Raw genomic sequence first — 9,333 nt, forward strand, 5'->3', positions numbered from 1 at the left:
CTGTAAGTGGAAATAGCCTGCAGCAATGGCATAGACTACGCAGGCTGTGTTAGTGAAAATGGAGTTTCATTTGCCCATGGAGTAATGTGCAATGCGTCTCACTTGTGCACACTCAGAGCAGTCGTATGGAAGGCAGGAGAGGACTGGAGCCAGGGAGACAGAGATGGGGGTGCCTAGGTACACGTTGCAGGCACTTTGGATGCAGATGCAGGCAGCGGACTTGCTTTTCTTTTTTCTTTTTTTTTAAGATTTATTTTATTTTTATTACAAAGTCAGATATACTGAGAGGAGGAGAGACAGAGAGGAAGTGGAGCTGCCGGGATTAGAACCAGCGGCCATATGGGATCAAGGCGAGGACCTTAGGCACTAGGCCACGCTGCCAAGCCCAAGTGGACTTGTTTTTCAAAGCCTGTTAGAAATACACCTGCTGGGGCCCGGCGGCGTGGCCTAGCAGCCAAAGTCCTCGCCTTGAAAGCCCCGGGATCCCATATGGGCGCCGGTTCTAATCCCGGAAGCTCCACTTTCCATCCAGCTCCCTGCTTGTGGCCTGGGAAAGCAGTCGAGGACGGCCCAAAGCTTTGGGACTGTGCACCCGCGTGGGAGACCTGGAAAGGTTTCCCGGTTCCTGGCATCGGATCGGCGCGCACCGGCCCGTTGCGGCTCACTTGGGGAGTGAATCATCGGATGGAAGATCTTCCTCTCTGTCTCTCCTCCTCTGTGTATATCCGGCTTTCCAATAATAATAAAATCTTAAAAAAAAAAAAAAAGAAATATACCTGCTTTGTGCCATGTTCTTAGGTGCTAATTTGCAGAGGGGAAAAAAAGAAAACATTTTGTGGTCAATTAGATTTGGTGAAAGCCTTGCTTAAACAATATTAGACTGGGTTCTTGAAAATTAGGAAAAGTTGTGTTCTATAGAGGGACTTGTAAAGTGTTTAGGAAGAAGCAGTGTGGGAAGTGGCTGTCTCAGGCAGCTCCCTCACCTAGGAACCGAGTATCTAGGAGTTGCACCTGTTTTCTCATCTGTAAAACAAAGGAAATAGCACTAGCTTGATTTATATGAAATTGCTAGTTTTCATTCTAAAGAAACCTGGCAATTTTATATAAATCTATGATCATGTGGTGTATGCATGTAATTCTATACAATGCAGGATTCCTGAAGGAAAAAAAGTAAACTGATATGGGTGAAGCAACTTTGCACTGACAGTATCAGGCATTCAATAAGCCATTGTTGGGGAAGGCTGTATGACCAACACGGTGCAACCACAGAGTCTGGTTTCCAGCAATAGCCCCAAGGACTAAAAGGACATTCTCAGGGAGGGAGGCTCCCCAACCCCCCCCTTTTTTTCTCTCTCAGTAAAATGCTGGGCAGTAAATATTTGGGGACTTTGTGGTCTTTATAGACACTATGTAAATGAATTGGTTTGGCAGAATCAAATACTGGTCAGTATCTGGTCCCAGGCTGTAAATGTCTTTTTTTTTTTTTAATAAATTTGTATTTTTCTATTTTTATCTATCTGAAAGGCAGAAAAACAGAGAGACCTCTCCCATCCACTGACTGACTCTCTGAGTACCCACAAAGGCCAGGCTGAAGGCAGGAGCCAGAAACGCCATCTGGTCTCTCCTGTGGGTGGCATGGACCCGAGCATTTAGGGCAGCACCTGTCACCTCTCAGGTGCACATTGCCAGGAAGCTGGTTTGGAAGACAAGCTGGAACTGTATCCTAGGCACTCCATATGGGACACAGGTGTCCCAAGCAGCATCCTACTACTGTATCAAACACTTGCCAAACATTTTTTTGTTAAAGCTTTATGTGTGTTATTTGGAAGGCAGACTGGCATGGCAGTTGGGGGAGTGAGGGGAAATGGAGGGTGCTTCCATTTACTTGTTCGCTAATACTCTAATAGTCAGGGTTGGCCAAAGCCCAGAACTAGAAACTGTATTCTGGTTTCTCACAGGGATGGCAGGTACCCAAGAACGTGAATCATCATCCTGTACCTCCAAGTTTCATGAGCAGGAAGCTGAATTGGAAACGGAGTCGTCAGGACTCCATCTGGCACTCTGATGCAGGTGTCCCAGGCAGCTTACCATGCTATGCCACAACTCTTCTCTCGATGACTTCCTGAAGAATTCTTCTTCTAGTGTGAAACGTTACTGTGTTGAGCTTGGGAATCTTCTAATAAGTATGACATATGTTCTTTCTGGAGTATTTATAGTTTTGGAGTATTTTATATGACTTAAAGGAGTTCCTGTATGACCTATGGGTTCTTCTGCTTTCTAATCAAAAACCTTTGTCTTAGCAAAAGAGCTTGATAGAGGCTGGCATCGTTGTGTAGTGGGTTAAGCCGCTGATAGCGTGGGAAAGCAGTAGAAGATGGCCTGAATTCCTAAATCCCTGCTCTCACATGGGACATCCAAAACAAGTCCCCAGCTCCTGGTGTTGGCTTGGCCCAGACCTGGCTGTTGCAGCCATTTAAGGAGTGAACCAGCAGATGGAAGATCTCTCTCTCTCTCTCGCTCTCTCTCTCTCTCTTTTTGTCTGTCCCTCTTTCTGTGTAACTCTGCTTTTCAAGAAATAGTGAATAAATCTTTAAAAATGTTTAAGAAAAAAAAAAAGAATAGAACTCTTCTAATATAACCTACAGTGCAAGAGAAGCAGTTGAGTTTTCCCACCATACCTATACTGAATGGATTTGGATGCAGTAAGGCTTGGTTCACGTTTGGACTTTAGCTACGGTCTTGTGTATACGAATACTATATTCTGTTTATAGAGCAGATTCCGTTTCCAGCCACAGATGTTTCCGGCACCTGGCAAACTTATCCAGGAAAAGCCCATGCTCATTAAGACTCCCAAGTCCCAGAGCTAAGTTTTATGGGTGGGGAAACTGAGGTACTGAAGTGGTTATGGGATTGGCTCGAATCACAGCTTGCTGGATGCCGGCCGCAGGATCGAGGCCAACAAAACCGGTGGGCCTAGGAACAAAACCAAGGTCTTCCTCCCTGGGACTCCCTGGGTCTCCAAGGCAGCTGAGACGTCTCAGACCCACGACTCCAGTTCAGCTTAAGAAGTATTAGGGGGCCTGGAGATCCTGCTGGGGGAGAACTGTGTGGACAAAGGAGGGGCTTGAAGTAGGAAACCAGATGCTGCGCAGGGCAGACGATGTCTGGCAGCGTGTGCTGAGCGGGAAGGCTGCAGTCCATCAGGGACAAGTTGCATGGCCGGAAACAGTATCTCTCTTCTTCTTTCTTCACCGGCTGTTATTCTGTCCCTTGAGTGGCCTGTATAAATGCTGTCTCAGCGGAGAAGTATCCTGCAACCAAAAATGGATTCCTGTCTACATAGTAGGAACCGTTTGTTGCTCTCAGTTTTGGCAAGAGCGCCCAGAGTGGAAGCAGCAGCTTTTATTTCCTATCTCTAGTCCTTGGCTGTGTTCACTGCCTGAGATGGCACACCAGAGATTTCAAACATGGTGGAGCGGTTGGGACAGCCGCCGTGCTAGGCACAGCTTACAGGATGCTTTGATTTTGTATTTTTGGAATTAAAAGCAAAAAAGAGAAACTATCGGTTTTCCAATTTGGCCTGTCTTGACATTTACTGAAAGCAAATGACCCAAAGTGAAGTGCCTTCAAAGTTTTTCTGTGTCTCGGGATAGCTGGCAATTCTTAAAATTATTGGGAGATGGGACAATTTTACTGTATGTTGAAAGGGAACATGAGATTTTTAAAAAGTGGAGGAGGAATGAATTAAAAATAGTCTCTACTTGCCTGGCTGAAACAATAAGCGCAGAAATTCTGGCCACAGTCACAGAGGCAAGGCCAGCTCTGAAGGGGCCAAATGCCAGCTCTCGTCAGGATAAAGATGCTCCAGCCAGTGGGCTTTGCATTGTGCTTGAAAAGCCTACGCATTTGGAAATTTGGAGAAGTGAAGACAGAAGGGAGCTTGCATACAAGGACATGCCTGCAGGTCCCTAAATCTCAATCCCAGCAAATGTACCAGTGATGTTTCCGGGTGATGGGAGATGCATGCCAACCAGAGCTGCACCTGCTTTATACCTGTGTTCAAGAGCATCTTTCCTTGAAAGATAAGGTGGGTGCAGGATGTTAAACAGGACTTGTGTTAATGTAGGATAGTGTCAAGCCACCAAGATTTGGTGATTTTTATCACCACAGGGAATGAATCTGATTTTTGATGCCTCAGTTTTCTCATCTGTAAAATGGGAGTGAAATTGATGTCATACTGTTACAATGAGAACTAAATGAATCAATGCTTGTAAATTTTTCCCTTCAATGCCTAACACATGACAAGTGCTCACTGAATGGCTGCTGTGCTGCTGGTGGTGGTACTGTGTTGGGAGAAGTCCTTGTCTTCAGCCATCACAACTCACTTTTGGATTCCCCAGGCTCCTCAGAATGATTCTGTAGGGCAGACCCTTGGAATTGGCTTCCCAGAGCCCATGTCTAATGTGCTCTGAGTCACCCACACCCTCTTGGTTTCACCATGTCTGTGAGAAGCAATAGGAATGACATCACGGCAAGTCCTCCAGGTTCCCAGCCAGTGAAAAGGGAAGGTTGCTGGGGAGGGTGGAGGAAGCCTTTAGATTGCCATACAGATCTACCCTGGGAAGGAGAGAGGACCAGGAGGAGCAGTTGGGAAGGTGTTCTGGCCTAGTGAAAAGGGGGTCCTCCACTCAGCACTAATGGTCCCTGGCCTCTGCCTAACCCAGCCACGGCTGTGGTGGCCATTTGAGCAGTGACTTGGCACAAGAAAGATCTCTGTCCTATTTGCCTCTCAAATAAACACATGTTTAAAGCCTGATTTCTGTTCTTAATGTTCTTTTTGAAATCAGTGCTTGCATAAAGTTTTGTAAGAAGAAAAAGTTTCCCACTCAACTAAGCCTACGGCCTAAGGAGATCTGAGAGTTCTGAACAAGTTGAAGAGGAGGAGGAAGGGGAAGAGGAGGAAAAGGAGGAGAAAGAAGCCATCGAGATGTATCTGCTCCTTGAGTAGTGGGACCTGCTGGTCTCGGGTGTAAACTTTGTTCAAGACATGGATGCCAAGGGCCTGTCTGAGATGAAGAGGCTTCCCACTCATCTGCACTGTGTTTAAGAAAAGCCTAAACGCTCAAACAGGTAACGGAACCTTCCAGTGAATGTGTCTCAAGGACTCCATACAGCACCTCAATGTCCAAATATTAACCACATGAGTCTCCCTGTCCTGTGCTGCCGCTGAATGTAGTGTTGTCACAGCGTGGCAGGCTCCATGGTGCCAATCATTGTGGAGACAGCCTGGGGAGCCCTGTGTGCCCTGGCTGGTGTGGAGTGAGAGATGGCAGGACAGACTCCCACCATCTGAATTCCCACAGGAATCTTCCTCTGGGGGCTGGAGCTTTGCTTGAGCCCTGACGTGGTCTGTTTCCCTTCAGTTCCAGAACTGTTGTCTTTTTCCACTCCAACCTTAACTATATTAGCAATTTGTATAAATCTCAGCAGCCTTCTCTTGGAGGTGAATTGCATTTCTAGTATCACTTAAAAGCGATCAGTTCTGTATGATGAAGCATTCAATTCCTGTCTCTGTCCGTCGGCCACCTGAAGAGCGATTCTGATTAGATTAGAATTTGGGGCTCTGGGAGTGCTGAGTGCTTTATCTGCTCTTTCCCGAGAGTGCTTCCTCCCACCCCCCCCCCCCCAGGCTCACTGCCAAGTCTACACATCTCATGGAGCATCTGCCAGGGCCCTAATCGGGCCGCTATGGCTGCTGACAGTGATGGGAGGAAGAATGCTTCCAAGAATATATATGAAAAAAATTAATAAACAAGGGAAGAGGAAAAAAAAGAGGGAGAAAGATAAACCAGCTAAGGGCAAGAGAGGGAGAAAGAAGCTTTGTTCAAGAGTCATGAAGAAGTAACAGGCCGGGCTTGTGCTTGCTCTGTGGAACTGATCCTGCAGACCCAGAGCCTGCCCTATGTGTTCCTTATTCAGAGTGCTGACTGGGGCGATTCTGATTTTCTTTTTCTTAGCCTCTGTTGTTCTTAATCCTTTAAGAGCAAGAATCCTAAAAGTAAAGGGAAGAGTGGGTGAGGAGGGGCACTCCTGTTTTTGTGGCATGGCACGTCATGTAAACTGTGGTTTAGACACAATTTAGGAAGAAGGATGGCTGGATCCAGAGAAGATGGGAGGGCCAGCTCTTACCTTCTGTTCACTTTGTCGCCTCTCCTCTCTGCTTAGTACCCCTCCTCTTGAAAACACAGTGTCTAAGGCAGTGTCTGCATCGTATTAGAGATGGAAGATGGAAATTTAAAGACTCCTTCTACAGGTTCTGCAGGTAGATGCTTTTGTGACTTAATCTTTTTTTTTTAAGATTTTTTTTTTTTTTAAATCAGATATACCAGGGGAGGTGAGATAGAGAGGAAGATCCTCCGTCTGATGATTCACTCCCCAAGTGGCCACAACAGCTGGAGCTGAGTCAATCCAAAGCCAGGAGTCAGGAGTCTCTTCTGGGTCTCCCACATGGGTGCAGGGTCCCAAGACTTTGGGCCATTTTGACTGTTTCCCAGGCTGCAGGCATGGAGGTAAAAGGGAAGCAGAGCCACTAGGGACACGAACCAGCACCCATATGGGATCCCGGTGCGTGCAAGGCAAGGACCTTAGCCACTAGGTTACTGTGCCAGGCCCAACTTGATCTCTCTAAAATGGAGCCCTGAAAATGTCTCTGTACCTGCTGGAAGTGCTGTGGGAAGGTTCTCATTGTTGTGCACATTGATGGACAGGATACTGGGTGAACTGGCCCCGCCTCTCCCCTTCGAGCTGCTGTGATACTGCTGTCCTGGCACACAACTTGTGCTCCTCCCACCCTGTCAGGTAGGGTCCGACCGGAAGTACACCAACCACCGTGGGCTCCAAAGCAGAGGGACCCGATGTGGAGAACTGGTCGCACAGATAAGAAAAGGCGGGGACCTGTAGGCTGAAGGGCAGAAAGGCACAGACATGAGGACAAAGGCTGAAGATGAGCCACATTGCCTGGCAGCAGCAGGAACAGGTGAACCAGTCTAGAACGGGAAGGAGCCAGGGACAAGTTAGAGCTGCTGACCTCAGAGGAGCAAGGAGAGAGAGATCTGGATTGTCCTTCTTCTTCCCTTGGTAGTTTAGGCTCCTGTGACAGGGCACTGCAGATCGAGTGACTTTAGCAACAGGTGTTCTTTTTCTCACAGTGCTGGAGGTCCCACAGTCCAACAAAGTGTCAGAGGGGTTGGTTCCCAGTGAGGACTCTCTTTAAGGGTGTGGCCCACTGCTTTCCGGCCATGGGCTCCCAGGACTCTTATTCTGTGTGCTTGCAGCTCAAGAGGGAACTCTGCTATCTCTCCTTCCTCTGAGACAGGACACCAGTCCTATCATTTAATTTTAATTTCTCTCTAAAAGGACTTACCTCCAAGATATAGTCACATGGGGTGGGGGGTGCTTGGGATTTCCACAGGTAGATCTTATAGTAGGAAGCACAAAACTCAGTCCATGACAATTCTTATTTCCTCTTAATACTTCCCCTGGCCCGAATCAACAGATGACATGGGAATCTAGGAAATGAATCCTCAGGGGTCAGCCCCAAGGCAGCAAAAGAACAAAGCATGGAGGCAGGTTCTGTTGCGTTAGGTGGGGTAGCCCACAGGAGCAGTGTCCCCTCCGTAGTGACAGCAAGCCTGTTTGTGCGCTGCAATGAGCTGTGTTTTCTTGACATGATCATGCTTTCTCTGTGCTTGGACCCCTTCCTAACCCTCATCTTTTCTACCCTCCTCCTAGCCGAGTTCTTACCTTCAGGGCACCTGATCTTTGGGTTGAAATGGTTGTTTAAAGGAGCACCAACTAAATGCCAAGAACTGTTCAATGCTTCCCTCTACTAGAACAGTCTACAAAATAGCTGCCTTCATGGAGCTTGTCTTCCAGTGGGGGACAAGAAAGAATAAATGAAGAAATACATAGCATTTTCATGGGAACAAATAAAATGAAATAAAAAAAAACACCATTAGGGAGACAGGGAGTGCCATAGGAATGGGTGGTGTCTCTGTTCTATGCCAGATTACCTGAGAAAGTCAAAGATAGGGGCTATCTCTAAGCAGAGACTAAGACCAGCAGTCAGGAGGGTTGCCTTTTTTGTGAGCAGTGACACCTTATAAAGGCTCACAACCTCATCTCAGAACCTGTGAATTTGTTTCCTTGCAAGGTGCAAGGGCCTTTACAGATGTGAGTCAATTGAGGATTTGAGATGGGGAGAAGACACTCGGTATCTTAGTTTCAAAGATCTTGCTGAAAAGGACCCGAAGTCAGATATGATGACCAGGAGGAGTAAGACACACGGTGATTGCAGCATGAAGTTGCAGTGAGGCAGGGGGTGGGGGGACCAGGGACCAAGGGATGGAGGTGGTCTCTAAAAGCTAGAAAAGACGAGAAAACATATTCTTCTCTGACACTTCTACAAGAAATACAGTCCTGATGACACCTTAATTTTAAATCTTGGGCCTCAAGAACACTATGAGAATGTATTGGTGTTGTTTGAAGCCTGTAAGTCAGCTGTAGTTTGTCATAGCAGCAATAGGAAATTCCTACAAGTGTATCTGGGGAAACAGTGTGCTGCAGTAATAGCAAGGGCAAATACCAGTAATTCATCATCTTCAGAACTAACAAATTAATTTCAATTAAATATTTGTCAAGCACCTGCCATATGATAAGCATTGCCCTAGCCTCAGCACCCTCAGCTTACTACACTGTTAAAACGGCTTCTTTACTTGTGTTTCTACCCCTCACCTATAAACGTGAGTGCCATGGCTTTCATCTTCCCATTGCTTTGTGCCTGGTGCTGACATATAGTAAACACTTAGGAAAATTCTGAATTTTGCAAACTGAATTTTTTTTTTTCAAAAAGATTCCTTCCATGCAGACAAGATCCTAGGACCACAAGATGTCCCATAGAAGGGTAGCCTTGGATATTTACTCGTCCACCCATTATCTGGATTTGTATCCTGACCCATGAAAGTGAGGCAAGACTGAACACAGAGCTGGAGCTGAGGTTGTGACATACTTGATCAGGTAGCCTCACCATTCAGGTCTGTTCTTTGCGTAACAGGTGCCAATGGGTCCCTCATCTGGGACTCTGGCTGATGGGAGTCTCTTATTGGCACCTGCTGATGGAGGGCATGAGTGAGAGTGGCTAAACCACCCACACCACGACACATTTAAAGCTGCTGCTGTGGTGAGGTGCTGTAGCATGCTCACATTCCACAGACCATACAGGTCGAAAACCAAGTCCACCCTTCAGGGAGCTGTGTGTGATATTCTGCTGCCAGA

This window comes from Ochotona princeps, chromosome 9, assembly GCF_030435755.1.
Source record: "Ochotona princeps isolate mOchPri1 chromosome 9, mOchPri1.hap1, whole genome shotgun sequence".
In the NCBI taxonomy this organism is placed as follows: Eukaryota; Metazoa; Chordata; class Mammalia; order Lagomorpha; family Ochotonidae; genus Ochotona; species Ochotona princeps.